Source organism: Bufo gargarizans, chromosome 2, assembly GCF_014858855.1.
Source record: "Bufo gargarizans isolate SCDJY-AF-19 chromosome 2, ASM1485885v1, whole genome shotgun sequence".
Classification (NCBI taxonomy): Eukaryota; Metazoa; Chordata; class Amphibia; order Anura; family Bufonidae; genus Bufo; species Bufo gargarizans.
Genome location: NC_058081.1, coordinates 225,490,226 through 225,509,913, shown reverse-complemented (window position 1 = coordinate 225,509,913; position 19,688 = coordinate 225,490,226). Strand labels below are relative to the sequence as shown.

Genomic DNA, 19,688 nt, shown 5'->3' with positions numbered 1-19,688 from the left:
TATATATCTAAAACGCACCATGCCTACATCATCATGGCGCGCCGCCCGGTCCCACATGACCCGCGCCAGGCGTGTCATCACGCCGCGCCGTGAAGCGCAACACGTGACTATTGGAGCAAGTCTAATAGAGCACCACATAATGAGCCAGACCAGCGCATGCACGGGATGCGTACCAGTCTGATGCATAGAGGACGCTGAACTCCACTACCAACACAATATAAAACCCTAAAGTGCATAGTGCATCAACAATATGTATAAAAGAGCAGTGATACAATCAATTACTATGCAAAAAGACATTATAGATACTACAGCCGTGATGACTAAAAAGTGCACAAAATAGTGCGAAAAAGAAAAACAGATAACATAGTGCAGTTTGTATTACAAACACTGCCCTGATACTACATGATAAAAAAAATAAATAAAAAAAAAACGACTGTGATAATACATGATTCAATTTATCACCATATAATACACATAAGAGCAAGTGATAGGGTACAATAAAATAAAATACATATGTGTGAATTTATGAACAGCAAGTTAATGTTATAATAGAAATATATAAACACTAAAAATACATAAAAATTTATCCAATAGATAATAATACATATGAAAGTGAATTGTGTATGGTGGAGCAGCGTCTAAGTATCTTGAACTATGAGGATGAAATTGAGCCAAAGCATCTCAAAGTATCAGTGCATAGGTGCTATATGAAAAAATAAGGAGTATATGTTAGAAGCAATAAAAACATAATTACCCCAAATAAAGAAAACAATAAAAGAGCGCTTTCATAAAAATGACCCCAAACTAACCGTTTCATTTAGACTCAGAGGGATCTCCATTTTCAGAATGGTGATCCAACTGGTCTCCCTTTGTAGGAGTCATTTTTTTAATATCTCCTCCTCAATAACCCAAATCTTTGCCACTCATCTTACCTGCCAATCTGATTTTACTGGCATGCCCCAGAATCCATATCCGGAGCTACCTCGTCGTCATGCCAATGTAGAAGGACATATCGCAAGGTAACATCCCCAGTGCCCAGCAATACGATGCACAGTCACATGTGTCCAGATCTTCACGATCTAGCAAGATGATCTCAGCAAGTTTTTCGGCAGTTAGAGCTCATGCCAAGGCAGAAGCTGCACGTGTCCAGCTACAGTACGCAGAAAAAGAAGCCATGATGATGCAGGAGATATCAGCTAAAAAAGCTGGCATAGCATAAGAGCTGGAATTAGAATCAAAATTGCTTATCCTGCAGCGACAAACTGCAGCTGCAGTTGCTAAACCAGAGGCCGCTGCATACATGGGAAGTCAGACAGGAAGTGAAAAAGCATATAAAGACCTAAAGGTTCCCAAAAAAAAACCTCTATCCTCTTCAGATTGTACAATTGAGTACATCCAAAACCTTACTGATGTGCATACAAAGGAACAGTCTCTTAAACCTGAAGCAAAGGAATTCAGGCCGAGATCAACAGACCCCCTGAGCAGGCCCAATCAACCACATGAGGTCAGTGGCTGCCAGCAAACCAAGAATAATGCACCAGAATCCCCTATGAACAAAAAGTGTTCCCACCACCTCAACCTAAAGATTACATGTGCAAGCAACAATGTGCACTGGATGTCACCAAATATCTCATCTGCAAAGAAATGGTTAGCTCAGGCTTTCTCCAATTCAATCACTTTCCTGAAAACTATTGGACATGGAAATCTTCCTTTCTGAATGCCACTGGAAGTCTGAACTTATAACCAGCAGAAATGCTTGATTTAATGATAAAATGGCTTGGTACCGAGCAGAGCATGCAAAGAGGATGAGAAGAGCAAACCTATTCAACCCTGCAGCAGGACTCAACATGACTTGGAGAAGACTAGAAGAAACGTATGGATCCCCAGAGGTAATTGAAGGAGCACTGTTGAAAAAACGTGAAATCTTTCCTAAGGTGGGCTACAGAGACAAGGTATGGCTACAAGAACTGAGTGATCTTCTGCTAGAGATAGAATATGCCAAAGAGGATGGCTACTTGCCAGGGATTTCATATATAGATACAGCCAGAGGCACTAATACCATAGTAGAGAAACTACCTTCAAATCTGCAAGACAAGTGGATGTCTGTGGGAGGTAAATTCAAAGAAGACTATGGAGTCACTTCCCCCTCCCCCCCCCCTCCCTCCTTCTTAGTGTTCTCTAGGTTTGATCCCAGTTTTGCCTTCACCACCAACAGAAATCAATCACAAAGACCTCATGGTAAGACGCACACAAAACAGCTGTACCTTCACAAGTCACAGACTGTCAAAGCACCCACAAGGTACATACAATAGAAAACCCTGATAGACCTTGCCCAATACACAAAAAAACACATCCACTAAAGAAATGCAAAGGCTTTAGAAGCAAACCTATTGCATTGCGATGTCTAATTGCACTGAAGTATCTGGACAAGGCAAGATTGAGGATCATGCTCTAAAATCTGTTTAGTGACTCTGTATCCCACTGGCAAGAGAGAAAGGGCAGTGAAAAATGTATGCAGTGCTAGATGAACAGAGCAACAGATCCCTTGCAAAGTCAGATTTTTTTTTAAATATATTTAACCTTAAGGCAAGTGCAGTTCCATACACTCTAAGGACATGTACGGGGACAATTGAAACCACAGGGAGAAGAGCTACTGACTTTACCATTGAATCCTTCAATAAGAAAGTGTCGTTCCCACTTCCTACCCTAATATAGAGTGTGGCATGCTACCTGATGACAAAACTGAGATTCTCTCTCCAAAAATAGCCCATTATCACCCTTACCTCCGCTCAATTGCTCACCTTATCCCAACAGTTGAGCCAGATGTTTCTATCCTTCTACTTTTTGGGGGAGACATCCTTCAGGTACACAAGGTGTGCCAGCAAATCAGTGGCCCTTACAATGCCCCGTATGCACAGAGACTGGACCTGGAGTGGGTCATTGAAGGAGAAGTTTCCCTGGTGACAGTGCACCAGCCTGACAACATTAGCACTTTGAAGACATCTGTGTTACAAATGGACGCACATCTCTTCTCAGTCCCTGTCACAACAGCTTTGTTGTCCAGGAAAGTTTTGGCAGGTCAACGCAACACTGGGACTCTTCTACAATATATGGCAAAGAAGTAGTCAATTCCAACATTGAGGCAGACAATGTAGGAATTGCAGTGCTTCAGAAAACTAAAGATGATGATAAACAGGCCTTCTCTATAGAGGATCAGACCTTCTTGCAGATTATGGATAGAGAGGCCTACCAAGATGACAATCACAGTTGGGTGGCCCCTCTCCCCTTTCGCACACACCCAGACGTGTTTTGCCTTGAAACAGATAGGGAACACTGGTATCTACAAATGTTTGGTGTTTACCATCCACACAAACCTAACCAAAGCAGAATAGTTTTTGATTCCAGCACAGAGTATGAAGGAGTTTCTTTAAATTACGTACTGTTAAGTTGCCCTGACCTAAACAATACTTTGCTAGGTGTCCTTATGCGCTTCAGAGAAGAGCCCATTGCCTTCACAGCAGATGGGCAACAAATGTTTTATTATTTTCTTCTCAGAGAAGACCACAGAGTCTTTCTACGTTTTCTCTGGTACAAAGACAATGACATAGACAAATAAATTGTCGAGTACAGAATGAAAGGGCACGTATTTGGCAACAGGCCCTCTTCTGCTGTCGCTATATACTGCATGCAAAAGGCTGCCCAGAAAAATGCGGAGTGCTATGGACAAGAAGCCAAACACTTTGTATTGAGGCATTTCTATGTAGATGATGGACTTCTGCTAGCACACCTGAAGATGCAATTTCCATCCTCAGTAAAGCAAAGCAACTGCTGGCAGAATCCAATCTGCTTCTTCATAAAATCGCTTCCAACAGCCAAAGAGTAATGGAAGCCTTCCCTGTAGCAGACAGAGCTAAGGACCTTAAAGATCTTTGCCTAGGTACAGACACCCTCCCCTGCAGAGAAGCCTAGGCCTAAGTTGGGCTCTATAAACAGTTTTGTTTTCTGAGTTTCCTCAGATGAAAAGATCTTTACACGTAGAGGAATTCTATACACCCTAAATAGCCTCTATGATACCCTAGGGCAGTGATGGCGAACCTATGGCACGAGTGCCAGAGGCGACACTCAGAGCCCTCTCTGTGGGCACCTGCGCCCTTGAAAAAGTCTATGATGTACCAATATGCTTTAGACTGTTCCTGCCATTCATCAGCACAGGACGCACTATGAACAGCACAGGCAGCGCACTGAATGTAGGCTATTAACCACTTGCCATCTGGGCCATTTGCCCCCTTCCTGACCAGGCCTAATTTTGCAAAACTGACATATCTCACTTTATGTGGTAATAACTTTGGAACGCCTTTATTTATCCAAGTCATTCAGAGATAGTTTTCTCGTGACACATTGTACTTCATGATAGTCATAAATTTTAGTCAAAATATTTCACCTTTATTTATGAAAAAATCCCAAATTTACCCAAAAATTTGAAAAATTCGCAATTCTCTAAATTTCAATTTCTCTGCTTTTAAAACAGAAAGCGATACCTCATAAAATATTTATTACTTAACATTCCCCATATGTCTACTTTATGTTGGCATCATTTTGGAAATGTCATTTTCTTTTTTTTAGGACGTTAGAAGGCTTAGAAGTTTAGAAGCAATTCTTCAAATTTTTTAGAAAATTGCCAAAACCCACTTTTTAAGGACCAGTTCAGGTATGAAGTCACTTTGTGGGGCCTACATAGTGGATACCCCCATAAATGACCTCATTGTAGAAACTACACCCCTCAAGGTATTCAAAACCGATTTTACAAACTTTGTTAACCCTTTAGGCGTTCCACAAGAATTAAAGGAAAATGGAGATCAAATTTTTAAATTTCACTTTTTTGGCAGATTTTCCATTTTAATCAAGTTTTTTCTTTAACACATCCATGGTTAACAGCCAAACAAAACTCAATATTTATTACCCAGATTCTGCGGTTTACAGAAACACCCCACATGTGGTCATAAACTGCTGTATGGGCACACGGCAGGGCGCAGAAGAAAAATAACTCCACATGGTTTTTAGATGCCATGTCCCATTTGAAGCCCCCTGATGCACCCTTACAGTAGAAACTCCCAAGAAGTGACCCCATTTTGGAAACTAGGGGATAAGGTGCCAGTTTTATTAGTACTATTTTTGGGTACATATGATTTTTTGATCATTCATTATAACACTTTATGGGGCAAGGTGACCAAGAAATTGGTTGTTTTAGCACAGTTTCTATTTATTTATTTTTACAGCGTTCACCTGAGGGGTTCAGTCAAGTGACATTTTTATAGAGCAGATTGTTACGGACGTGGAGATACCTAATATGTATACTTTTTCTGATTTATTAAAGTTTTACACAATAATAGCATTTTTGAAACCAAAAAAATGATGTTTTAGTGTCTCCATGTTCTAAGAGCTATAGTTTTTTTATTTTTTGAGAGATTTTCTTATGTAGGGGCTCATTTTTTGCGGGATGAGGTGAAGGTTTTATTAGTACCATTTTGTAGGACATACGCATTTTTGATCACTTAGTGTTGCACCTTTTGTGATGTAAGGTGACCAAAATTGCTTGTTTTGAAACTTTTTTTTTTTTTTACAGTGTTCACCCGAGGGGTTAGGTCATGTGATATTTTTATAGAGCTGGTTTTTACGGACGCGGCAATACCTAATATGTATACTTTTTTTATTTGTTTCACTTTAACACAATAATAGCATTTTTGAAACCAAAAAAATGATGTTTTAGTGTCTCCATGTTCTAAGAGCTATAGTTTTTTTATTTTTTGAGAGATTTTCTTATGTAGGGGTTCATTTTTTGCGGGATGAGGTGACGGTTTTAGTGGTACCATTTTGTGGGACATACGCGTTTTTGATCACTTTGTGTTGCACCTTTTGTGATGTAAGGTGACAAAAATTGCTTGTTTTGACACTGTTATTTTTTATTTTTTTTTACGGTGTTCACCCGAGGGGTTAGGTCATGTGATATTTTTATAGAACTGTTTTTTACAGACGCGGCAATACCAAATATGTCTATTTTATTTTATTTTTTCTATTTTTTCTATTTCTTTTATTCCTTACTTGGGGACTTTTTTTTTTACATGTGAAACTTTTTTTTATGTTATTTTTTCAACCCTTTATTTATTTATTTATTTTTTATTTTACACTTTTCGTCCCCCATAAGGTCATACAAGACCTCTGGGGGACATTTACTTCACTTTTTCTTTTTTTTTTTCACTGTTGATTTCTCCTGTAACTGGGGCTAACATAGTAGCCCCAGTTACAGGAGAAATGCACCCCCCCAGAGAGGCTGTACAGCGCAATACTGCGCTGTACAGCCTCAGAGCAGGGCTGATCGAGGTCTGTGAAAGACCTCACACAGCTCCTGCACTCTCCGGTCTTGGTTGTCACATGACCGCCGGGCCGGAACAGGAAGCGCAGAGCCCTGTGTATGCAGCGATCCAGAAGGCAGGGACACCCGGGAACTGTACTGCCTTCTCTCTGGGTTGCCCTGCTGTCACTGACAGCGGGCAACCCGATCAGCAGCTGCACGATTAGCGTGCAGCTGCGATCTCTGAAAGGATGTTTTAAAACGTCCATTAGGAGATAGAGATCCACCTCCCGGACGTTTATAGTCTATGGGCGGACGGGAGGTGGTTAAGCTATTATAGCTATATGATAAAGTACATGAACGATATACTATATTGTATTCAAGTTAAATTGCGGTGTTGGCACTTTGCGATAAATAAGTGGGTATTTGGTTGCAGTTTGGGCACTCGGTCTCTAAAAGATTCACCATCACTGCCCTAGGGTTTGTATCACCTGTGACAATAAAAGGTAAGGCCTTAGTTCGGGAACTGTCATCTGGGAAAAGTGAATGGGATGCATTGCTTCCACAAGAGAGACTATGTGAGTGGGTTCAATGGACAGAATCCTTGCAGGTGTTAGAGCACCTAAGGATAGACAGATGCTATGTTCCAGCTCGCAGGAAAGATCTGTGCATTTTCTCAGACGCATCCACCACAGCTATAGGTGCAGTAGCTTACTTGAAAGTAATTGATGCAGAAAATGTGTGCCATGTTGGATTTGTTATAGGAAAGTCCAAATTAAGCCCTAAACCAGCCCACTCGATTCCTCGTTTAGAGTTGTGAGCTGCTGTACTTGCAGTCTAAATGGCTGAGCTAATCACTTATGAACTAGACACTGACTTTGAAATTCTTCACTGAGAGCAAGACTGTCCTAGGGTATATTTGCAACACTACAAGGAGATTCTATCTGTATGTCTCCAACAGAGTGAATAGAATCAGGCTATCTACACACCCAGATCAGTGGTTCTATGTATCTACAGAGCAAAACCCTGCAGATTTTGCCACTAGACCTACTCAAGCAGCATTCCTGCAGAACTCTATATGGTTCTCAGGCACATCCTTATTGTAACAACCACAACCACACTGTGAGGATATAGACACTGCTAGTGTTTATCCACTCAGAGCACGAAGCTGACCTTGAAATCAGATTGGAAATTACAAGTTTCAGTACCAAAGCTTCTGAAGCCGCACTTCATTCACATTGCTTTGAGAGATTTTCTTGCTGGAAGATATTAGTAAAGGCCCTATCCAGACTCATCCACATCGCTAAAACGTTCCGGAGGGAAACGAATAGCTATCAGGTCAGAAGGTGGGAAAGTTTCCATGAACAGGTCAATCTAGAAGAACTTTCACAGGCAAATTCTGTTATAATTTTTCTGTTCAAAACAAACATTTCCAGAAGGGAATTGACTGCATCACAAAACAAAAGACATTCCCAAAACAAAGCCGTCTTATGAAGCTTAGCCCCTTTTTTAACCCCGGACCTGAACATTTCAGTAAAAGTTCGGGTTTGGTGTTCGGCGCTTTCTTGGTGCTTTTTGAAAGGCTGCAGAGCAGCCAATCAACAAGCGGTTAACTGTGTGCCCTTAGAAGTCATCACAGCCATGCCTACTAATGGCATGGCTGTGATTGGCCAGTGTAGCATGTGACCCAGCCTCTATATAAGCTGGAGTCGCGTAGCTAGCGCTGCATTTCACTCTGCTGTGCTTAGTGTAGGGAGAGGATGCTGCTGGTGATTTCAGGGAGAGAATAGGAGAGAACCTTGCTCAAGACGTGAATCTAACTCAGCAATCTACATATATTGTGTTGTGTGGGTGCAGGGCACAATTTTTTTTCCTGCCCTAAGCCCATTGACTGAAACATTTTTTATAAGTCAGTTAGGTGGGTGGCGGTGGCGGCCATTTTATGCAAGCTCAGTGCACCAGCACTGCATCTGAGCTTTTGGGACATTGAAATCCAAGCTTTAATAGCAGCACAAATAATCTTTTTGTAAAAAAAAAAAAAAAAAAAAACATCTGGTCAGTGTGCAATTTTCTGGGTTTTTAAAAACACACTTTTTTTTGCCAAAAAACACTATTTTCCAGATCTGCAAGTGTTAAATTCAAGGTTAATAAATACAGCTTTCATATTCTGTTACCAAAAAAGCACTTTTTTGGTAATATACAACATCTGGATTAGTGAGTGTGCAATTTAAGCTAGAAATACAGCCATCAATTTCTGGGTTTTTAAAAACACACTTTATTGCCAAAAACCCCTATTTTCCAGATCTGCAAGTGTTAAATTCAAGTTTAATATAAACAGCTTTCATATTCTTTTACCCCAAAAAAAAAAACTTTTTGGGCAACAACATCTGGATTAGTCAGTGTGCAATTTAAGCTAGAAATACAGGCATAATTTTCAGGGTTTTTAAAAACACACTTTTTTGCCAGATTCCACTATTTTTCTGGCCTTGCAGCATCAGCACGTGTGAAATTCCAGGGTTATATACTGCTGTCAAATTCAGTTATTAAACAAACACCCGTTTGGGCAAAAAAAAAATAGTTGGCAGCCTTTGCTGCAGATGTCATTGTAAGATACCGCCTTTACATACTGTCTTTCTATTCAGTTATTTAAAATAAAGCCATTTTGGGCACAATTCGTTGATAGCGTCCTAGTGTGGATCAGGGCGTGTGAAATACATTCTTTAAATACAGGGCTTCTATTTAGGTATTTGAAATACAGCCATTTTGGGCAAACAAATTTAATTGAGGCCTAGTCTGGTTCAGGGCGTGTGAGATACACCCTGTACATACTCTTGTTCTCTTCTACTATTAATTAAACACCCATTTAGGGCAAGATCCTAAATTCGAGAAACATGAGGAGAGCGTCAAATTAGGGGACGTGGCCCAGGTCGTGGTGCTGCTGGTGGAGCTCCTGTTTCAGGGAACAGAGGTGGTCGATCTGTGCGAGCTACACGCACAAGCGAAACTCCTTCCTCAGGTGCGAGTAGGCGACAGAACCTGCAGCGGTATTTGGTCGGGCCTAATGCGGCTCTACGAATGGTGAGGCCTGAACAAATACAGGCGATAGTAGATTGGGTTGCTGACAGTGGCTCCAGTTCCTTCACATTGTCTCCCACCCAGTCTTATGCTGAAAGTTCACAGTTGGCACCTGCATCCGATGTCCATCAGTCTTTCACCTCACCCCCTTGCAAATCAGACAAGCAGTCTGAGCCCAAAGTAATGCAGCAGTCTCTTCTGCTTTTTGATGACTCTGTTAGCAGGGTTTCCCAGGGCCATCCACATAGCCCTGCCCCAGAAGTGGAAGAGATTGAGTGCACCGATGCCCAACCACTTATCTTTCAAGATGAGTACATGTGAGGACCATCGCAGCACGTCTCGAATGATGACGAAACACAGGTGCCAACTGCTGGGGCTTTCGAAAGTGTGCAGACCGACAATAAACACATATGGGATGAGGTCGATGATGTTGCCTTGGGTTTGACTGACCAGGTTTGTCACCTCCGCAAAAGGACACATGAGCCTACAGCCATTGTGCATGAGTGTTCAGTAACGTGGCCAAAAAATACCCAGCTCCGCAGAGGCTGTCCTGTTTTTTTTTTATTTAAAAAAAATCTGTTCTTAACAGTTTAATCTCTGTTTTGTCCCCTATCAGGGGACGTGTATGGAATAGATTTTAGGAACCGGGAGATGGAAAAAGATGCTTGGTCGGTCCTCTTACTTCCAATTTGGGGCACTGCGCGTGCGCCATGCAATGTACTGTGCAATCCCAATATGAGTGGTATGTTTACTACTATTCCTATCAGCTTAATCCCTGTTACGTCCCCTATCAGGGGACGTGTATGGAATAGATTTTAGGAACCGGGAGATGAAAGAGATGCTTGGTTGGTCATGCTACTTCCAATTTGGGGCACTGCGCATACGGCGATTAGATTTTAGACAATCGCAAAGAGTTGTCAATAGTTGACACACTCATGACATAAATTTTATTCCTCTATGCATCAATCTTGGTGTAGTGATGAATGTGCTTGTGTGCACGTTTGGGAGATTGCAGGCGATGAGAGTTTTTCAAAGCCTATGGTCGTGCTGAGGTAGTTCAGTGACGTCAGTTAAGTGGCCCAGAAAACAATGATTCTGCAGTGTGGGCCCATTGTTGGCCTAGTAGGCTTTAATGATCACCTTAGATGATCACAAAGAAAATTCATGTTTTTTCTATGCAAAATTATCCAGCCGATCGCTTTTGGTCTGTTCACAATGAAGCAACGACCTTATCATCTGGCGTGTGCCAACATTGCCATTGCCAACACACTCATAGAGGTGGTCGCTTCATTGTGATACGCAAGCCCCTTCACCACAACAAGGTAACGATAACGAAGGGGAATTGACACATGTATGTGCCTTTTTTTGTTTTGTTTTTGCAGCCACAGTGCAGCACCAGAGGCCAGAAAAATTAGTACACATGCCTGAAAAATTACGTATTGTTGCAGCCGCTGCTGTAGCAGTGGCCAGAAAAATGTATGTTTTCCAGGCAGAAAGTGCACTAAAACATTGCGGCTTGAACCCTAGTTGGTGGCAGATAAGTCATGCAAGTCATCCGACATGCAGAAATAAAATACAGCAGCGAGTGGACCATTTTTAGCGCAAGGCAGCTCATCTCATCAGGCTTTTTTTAGTCAAATGTATCGCCCACTGTCAGTCCCTTCAGGATCCATGCCTCATTCATCTTAATAAAGGTGAGGTAATCTAGACTTTTATGACCTAGGCGACTTCTCTTCTCAGTGACAATACCTCCTGCTGCACTGAAGGTCCTTTCTGACAGGACACTTGAAGCGGGGCAGGCCAGAAGTTCTATCGCAAATTGGGATAGCTCAGGCCACAGGTCAAGCCTGCACACCCAGTAGTCAAGGGGTTCATCGCTCCTCAGAGTGTCGATATCTGCAGTTAAGGTGAGGTAGTCTGCTACCTGTCGGTCGAGTCGTTCTCTGAGGGTGGACCCCGAAGGGCTGTGGCGATGCGTAGGACTTCAAAAGCTCCGCATGTCCTCCATCAACAACAAGTCTGTAAAGCGTCCTGTCCTTGCCCGCGTGTTCGTGGTAGGAGGAGTATTACTTTCACCTCTTCCCCTGTTAGATTCCCGTTGTGCTGTGACATCACCTTTATACGCTGTGTAAAGTATACTTTTTAATTTATTTTGGAACTGCTGCATCCTTTCCGACTTCCGGTAATTCGGTAACATTTCAGGCACTTTCTGCTTATACCAGGGGTCTAGTAGCGTGGCCACCCAGTACAGGTCGTTCTCCTTCAGCCATTTTATACGAGGGTCCCTCAACAGGCATGACAGCATGAAAAACCCCATTTGCACAAGATTGGATGCCGAGCTACTCATGTCCCGTTCCTCGTCCTCACTGATCTCACTGAAGGTCTGTTCTTCCCCCCAGCCACGTACAACACCACGGGTACCAGATATGTGACAACGAGCACCCTGGGATGCCTGCTGTGGTTGGTCTTCCTCCTCCTCAAAGCCACATTCCTCCTCTGACTCCTCAGACTCCTCTTCCAGCGTTGCCTCAGGTCCAGCAAGCGATACTGATAAGGCTGTTTCTGTGGCGATGGTGACCACAACTCTTCCTCTTCACACTCATCTACAGCCTGATCCAGCACTCTTCGCAGTTCACGCTCCAGGAAGAAAACAAATGGGATGATGTCGCTGATGGTGCCTTCAGTGAGACTGACTAGGTTTGTCACCTCCTTAAAAGTACGCATGAGCCTACAGGCATTGCACATGAGCGTCCAGTAACATGGCAAAAAAATTCCCAGCTCCACAGAGGCTGTCCTAGCACCCCAGTCATACAAATACTCGTTGGTGGCATTTTCTCGTTGGAGCAGGTGGTTGAACATTAGGAGTGTTGAATTCCAACGTGTCGGGCTGTTGCAAATCAATCGCCTCACTGGCATGTTGTTTCGCCGCTGAATATCTGAAAAGTGCGCCATGGCCGTGTAGGAACGCCTGAAATGGCCACACACCTTCCTGGCCTGCTTGAGTACGTCCAGTAAGCCTGGGAACTTATGCACAAAGCGTTGTACAATCATATTCAACACACGTGCCATGCACGGCACATGTGTCAACTTGCCCAAATTCAATGCCGCCAACAAATTGCTTCCGTTGTCACACACCACTTTGCCGATTTCCAGTTGGTGCGGAGTCAGCCACTGATCCACCTGTGCGTTCAGGGCGGACAGGAGTGCTGGTCCGGTGTGACTCTCTGCTTTCAGGCAAGTCAACCCCAAGACGGCGTGACACTGTCGTATCCGGGATGTGGAATAGCCCCTGGGGAGCTGGGGGGGTGCAGTTGATGTGGAGGAAGACGCAGCAGCAGAAGAGGACTCAGCCGAGGAGGTTATCGAAGAGGATGGAGTAGGAGGAGTAGAGGACGTGGCAGCAGGCCTGCCTGCAAGTCGTGGCGGTGTCACCAACTCCTCTGCAGAGCCACACATTCCATGCATGGCAGCTGTCAGCAGGTTTACCCAATGTGCAGTGTAGGTGATATACCTGCCCTGACCGTGCTTTGCAGACCAGGTATCAGTGGTCAGATGGACCCTTGCCCCAACACTGTGTGCCAGACATGCCATGACTTCCTTTTGCACAATAGAGTACAGGTTGGGGATTGCCTTTTTTGAAAAGAAATTTTGGCCGGGTACGTTCCACTGCGGTGTCCCAACAGCTACAAATTTTTTTAAGGCCTCAGACTCCACCAGCTTGTATGGTAAAAGCTGGCGGGCTAAGAGTTCCGACAAGCCAGCTGTCAGGCGCCGGGCAAGGGGGTGACTCTGTGACATTGACTTCTTACGCTCAAACATGTCCTTGACAGACACCTGACTGTGGGCAGATGAGCAGGAACTGCTCATGGCGAGAGACAGAGTGGCGGATCGTTGAGAGGGGGTAAGGAGGACAGCAGTGGTTGACGTGGCTGAAGATGCTGGACCAGGAGGAAGATGGTGGCTTTGAGCTTGTGTGCTGCTTGTACTCGTCATCATGTGTTGATCCCATAGGCGTTTGTGATGTGAGATTATGTGCCTTCGCAAAGCAGTTGTACCTAGGTGGGTGTTGGATTTCCGACGACTCAGTTTCTTTTGGCACAGGTTGCAAATCGCATCACTGTTATCAGAGGCAGACACACACAAAAAATGTCACACTGCCGAGCTTTGCAATGACGGCATTCTGGTGGTGGCAACAGCATGCGTTGATTGGCGTGCTGTCTGGCTGACCCCGGGTGCCGATACATGCTGTCTGACTGTGCCACTAGCTCCTTGCGACGACCTCCCCTTGCTTCCAACTCGTCTCCTCCTCCTCTCTGTCTCCCCATCTGAACTTTCCCCCTCTTCTTCTTCTCTTCGAGCGGGCACCCACGTGACATCCACGGTCACATCGTCATCATCAACCGCTTCACTTGTATCTGACAACTCAGCAAAGGAAGCAGCAGCAGGTACAACATCATCATCATCACCACACCGTACGTCCATGTGAGTAATGCTGCCTGACTGAGACATATCCCTGTTATCCCTGTTGCACATCACTCATTTCTTCCAACTGATGTGTAAATAACTTCTCTGACAGATCAAGTGAAGCAGCTGTGGTGCTAGTGTTGGTGGTGGCGGCAGGCGGGCGAGTGGTAACTTGAGAGGTGCCCGAAGCTGAGCTGGAGGAGGATGGTGCGTCAAGGTTCAGAGCGGAAGCTGTAGAAGATTGGGTGTACTGTGTTAGCCAGTCAACTATGTCCTCAGAACTTTTCGAGTTCAGGGTATGTGGCATCTGAACACAGTGCATTATTCAAGAGCCAAAGGGAATCACAGCACCACGACCACGACGGCCGCTGCGGGGTGGCCTGCCTCTGCCTGTCATTTTTTTAGATTAGTTTAGTTGCACTATACGTGCAAGCTACTGTGACACCAGATATGAGTGGCACTGTGCACTGGCAGAAGTTGGCAGAGTAGACGCTGTAGGCCTGACACACACACTGGCAGACAACTAACTGCTATTATATTACAGTCAAAATTGTTTTTGTATTTTTACACAACGTGCAGAATTATTAGGCAAATGAGTATTTTGACCACATCATCCTCTTTATGCATGTTGTCTTACTCCAAGCTGTATAGGCTCGAAAGCCTACTACCAATTAAGCATATTAGGTGATGTGCATCTCTGTAATGAGAAGGGGTGTGGTCTAATGACATCAACACCCTATATCAGGTGTGCATAATTATTAGGCAACTTCCTTTTCTTTTGGCAAAATGGGTCAAAAGAAGGACTTGACAGGCTCAGAAAAGTCAAAAATAGTGAGATATCTTGCAGAGGGATGCAGCACTCTTAAAATTGCAAAGCTTCTGAAGCGTGATCATCGAACAATCAAGCGTTTCATTCAAAATAGTCAACAGGGTCACAAGAAGCGTGTGGAAAAACCAAGGCGCAAAATAACTGCCCATGAACTGAGAAAAGTCAAGCGTGCAGCTGCCAAGATGCCACTTGCCACCAGTTTGGCCATATTTCAGAGCTGCAACATCACTGGAGTGCCCAAAAGCACAAGGTGTGCAATACTCAGAGACATGGCCAAGGTAAGAAAGGCTGAAAGACGACCACCACTGAATAAGACACACAAGCTGAAACGTCAAGACTGGGCCAAGAAATATCTCAAGACTGATTTTTATAAGGTTTTATGGACTGATGAAATGAGAGTGAGTCTTGATGGGCCATATGGCTGGATTGGTAAAGGGCAGAGAACTCCAGTCCGACTCAGACGCCAGCAAGGTGGAGGTGGAGTACTGGTTTGGGCTGGTATCATCAAAGATGAGCTTGTGGGGCCTTTTTGGGTTGAGGATGGAGTCAAGCTCAACTCCCAGTCCTACTGCCAGTTTCTGGAAGACACCTTCTTCAAGCAGTGGTACAGGAAGAAGTCTGCAAGGTAAGAAAAACATGATTTTCATGCAGGACAATGCTCCATCACACGCGTCCAAGTACTCCACAACGTGGCTGGCAAGAAAGGGTATAAAAGAAGAAAATCTAATGACATGGCCTCCTTGTTCACCTGATCTGAACCCCATTGAGAACTTGTGGTCCATCATCAAATGTGAGATTTACAAGAAGGGAAAACAGTACACCTCTCTGAACAGTGTCTGGGAGGCTGTGGTTGCTGCTGCACGCAATGTTGATGGTGAACAGATCAAAACACTGACAGAATCCATGGATGGCAGGCTTTTGAGTGTCCTTGTAAAGAAAGGTGGCTATATTGGTCACTGATTTGTTTTTGTTTTGTTTTTGAATGTCAGAAATGTATATTTGTGAATGTTGAGATGTTATATTGGTCTCACTGGTAAAAATAAATAATTGAAATGGGTATATATTTGTTTTTTGTTAAGTTGCCTAATAATTATGTACAGTAATATTCACCTGCACACACAGATATCCCCCTAAAATAGCTAAAACTAAAAACAAACTAAAAACTACTTCCAAAAATATTCAGCTTTGATATTAATGAGTTTTTTTGGGTTCATTGAGAACATGGTTGTTGTTCAATAATAAAATTAATCCTCAAAAATACAACTTGCCTAATAATTCTGCACTCCCTGTAAATGTAATCTACTATGACACCATATACAGTATGAGTGGCACTGTGCATTGGCAGAAGTTGGCAGAGTAGACACTGTAGGCCTGACACACATGCTTGCAGGCAACTAGCTGCTATTATATTACAGTCAAAATTGTATTTTTATTTTTCAATTTAATCTACTATGACACCAGATATGAGTGGCACTGCTGGCACTGGCAGAACTTGGCAGAGTAGACTCTGTAGGCCTGACACACACGCTTGCAGACAACTAACTGCTATTATATTACAGTCAAAATTGTTTTTATCTTTTTTTTAATGCAAGCTACTGTGATACCAGATATGAGTGGCACTGGTGACACTGGCAGAAGTTGGCAGAGTAGACGCTGTAGGCCTTACAAACACGCTTGCAGACAACTAACTGCTATTATATTAATGTATAAATTGTTTTTTTCTTTTTTTTTAATGCAAGCTAATGTGACACCAAATATGAGTGGCACTGGTGACACTGGCAGAAGTTGGCAGAGTAGACGCTGTAGGCCTGACACACACACTTGCAGACAACTAACTGCTATTATATTACAGTCAAAATTTTATTTTTATTTTTTTATTTAATCTACTATGACACCAGATATGAGTGGCACTGCTGGCACTGGCAGAAGTTGGCAGAGTAGACTCTGTAGGCCTGACACACACGCTTGCAGACAACTAACTGCTATTATATTACAATCAAAATTTTTTTTTTTTTTATGCAAGCTACTGTGACACCAGATATGAGTGGCACTGGTGACACTGGCAGAAGTTGGCAGAGTGGACGCTGTAGGCCTGACAAACACGCTTGCAGACAACTAACTGCTATTATATTAATGTAAAAAAAAAGTTTCCTTTTTTTTAATGCAAGCTAATGTGACACCAGATATGAGTGGCACTGGTGACACTGGCAGAAGTTGGCAGAGTATACGCTGTAGGCCTGACACACACGCTTGCAGACAACTAACTGCAATTATATTAAAGTCAAAATTGTTGTTGTTTTTTAAATGCAAGCTACTGTGACACCATATATGAGTGGAACGGGCCGACACCTTCAGATTTATACTTTTTAACATTTATATAATTGAAGAACATTTTAGGGTTAGTTTTACTCTCTTTGGCAATTAATCTCTCAGTCTCTAGTTTGGCCACTTTTATTTGTTTTTTACATGTTCTATTTTCTTCCTTATAGTTTTTCAGTGCTTCCGTGCTACCTTCCTGTTTTAGTGTTTAATATGCTTTCTTTTTGTCATTTATTGCTTTCTTTACAGTTCTGTTTATCCACATTGGTTTATTTTTGTTCCTTAACCTTTTATTCCCATACGGTATGTACCTCTCACAATGAGATTTTAGGATGCTTAGGGTAAGGCTATAATTAATCCACAGCTAAAGAGCTATGTAGGGGAGAAGAACAAAATAGGGAAGCCGGAGAAGTCGCGGGACGCCGCGCTGAGGCATACGTTAACTGATAATTTCGCCCTGCACGTGAGTTCTACGACAGATTCCCTCTGATAAGCTATCTATCTATAGGAGGGTATTCTGCTCCTTTTTATCGAACATATATTCTAATATTCACTAAATAATTGTATATGGAACTATAATATTCGGATCAGTTACAACTCGAAAATCTGCCACCATATGAAAATTTGCTGCAAATTTGTGTATTGAGTTCTTTTAAATATCGTCTATGAAAGAATTATATGTGCTAAATCGATTTACTATTTTGGATTCCCTGTAAAACCACTGGACACTTTAACCATCTTTTATTCCATCTTATAGATTGCATAAATTCTTCAACCTGTTTTTATTACTTGTACATTTTTATCATCTTATTCTGTCATTGTATTAGTTTAGTAATGATATATCCAATATTCAGAATATATTAAATATCTATATTAAATATCTATATCACTCCAATTATAGAGTGTGCCTGCTAATCTACATTTATTTCCTAATAGTTTACTGACTGGGTGAGTCATAGCAGTGCACCTCCTACCACTGTAGCATGAGGTTGAGCTGTCCAATAATCAAATTTTATATGTCCCACTTCTATGCCTCCTTGAGAAAACGCTGCTGGCGATGATGGAAGAAGATGTGGCACAGGAGGATGAGTAAGAGGGATCATTTCGTAGGGTTTTCCGGCCAGTCATTCCCAAGTGGTTCCGAGAGTGGGTTCCTGCACCCACAAACCCAAGGTACACGATTGTCCAGCCAGTGCACAGTTCTGGAGGATGACGAGGTGGAGGATGAGGAGGATGAGATGGAGAAGGAGGAACCATGTTCACAGCAGGGTGGCACCCACCAGCTCATGGCCATCACTGGTGCGGATACAGAGGACACAGACGATACACCTCCCACAGAGTACAGCTTTTAGTTGCCTCTGGGCAGCCTGGCACACATGAGCGATTACATGCTGCAATGTCTCCGCAACAACTACCGAGTTACCCACATTCTAACTTGTGCTGATTACTGGGTGGCCATGCTACTGGATCCCTGTTACAAGGACAACGTACCGTCCTTTATTCTGTCACTGGAGCATGATCGTAAGATGTGCGAGTACAAGCGCACGCTGGTAGACGCGCTGCTGGTGGCATTCCCAACTGACAGCGGGGGCACAGTGGAAGCACAAGGCAAAGGCAAAGGATGAGGAAGAGGTCACCAACGCAGCTGGGGCACCGCAAGCACCTCAGAATGACAGGTCTGCCCCCTTCAGCTTCTGGGTCTCCAAATTGGGCACATGGCCTGAGCTTGCCCTTTACGCCTTGGAGGTGCTGGCCTGCCCTGGGGCCAGTGTATTATCTGAACGTGTGTTTAGCACGGTAGGGGGTGTCATCACAGGCAAGCGTAGTCGCCTCTACACAGCCAAAGTGGACAAGCTCACGTTCATTAAAATGAACCTGGCATGGATCCCACAGGACTTGTCCGTACCTTTTGCAGAATAGACATGTATACTGGCACTAACTTGCCATTGTTATACTGCAGCGCAATTGCTCATTGTTGTATTTTTGATATTTCACACTCTTTTGGAGTGTACCCTAATTTAAAAAAATGTTATTAAACCAAAAACCTGTGTTGACTACCTCGTCCTTCTCCACCACCGCTACGTCCACCGCCTCCTCAAACTCCTACTCCATATGGAACTCCACCTCATAAATCTAATTTTTTTATTTTATTTGTACATATTTTATTTTAGGTAATTTCACTGCGGATCTGATTTAGTGCTCAAAAGTTTGGTTCTAATAGACTTCAATGGGGTTCGGGTTCAGGGTCAGGTTCGGGTCAAGTTCGGGTCCCGAACTCAAACTTTTTTCCAAAGTTCGGCCGAACTCGTCGAACCCGAACATCCAGGTGTCCGCTCAACTCTAGTTGTTAAAAGTAGGTGGATGTGTGTCTCTTGCTGAACTTTTAGAGGGAGAGAAACAGCCTATCATTATACCTTATGATCACCACATTGCTACACCTCTTGTTAGATACTATCATGAACAAGTAGTTCATTAGGGGTGTCACATCACACAGATTGCAATCAGATCTGCAGGTTTCTGGATTCTTGGTGGAAAATGCTTGGTATCGGCAGTTATACACAAATGTGTATACTGTGAGAGAGATTACAAAATCAAAAGAGCTGCCAAAGGACAGAGTAATTGCTCAACCACCTTTCACCAATGTGGGCTTAG

The 19,688-nt window shown here is 43.2% G+C and overlaps 1 pseudogene; it reads left to right on the top strand.

Annotated features, from left to right (window-relative positions):
• The first annotated feature begins 9,973 nt into the window (after window positions 1-9,973).
• On the top strand, window positions 9,974-10,150 carry LOC122929762 (annotated as a pseudogene).
• The last annotated feature ends 9,538 nt before the right edge of the window (window positions 10,151-19,688 follow it).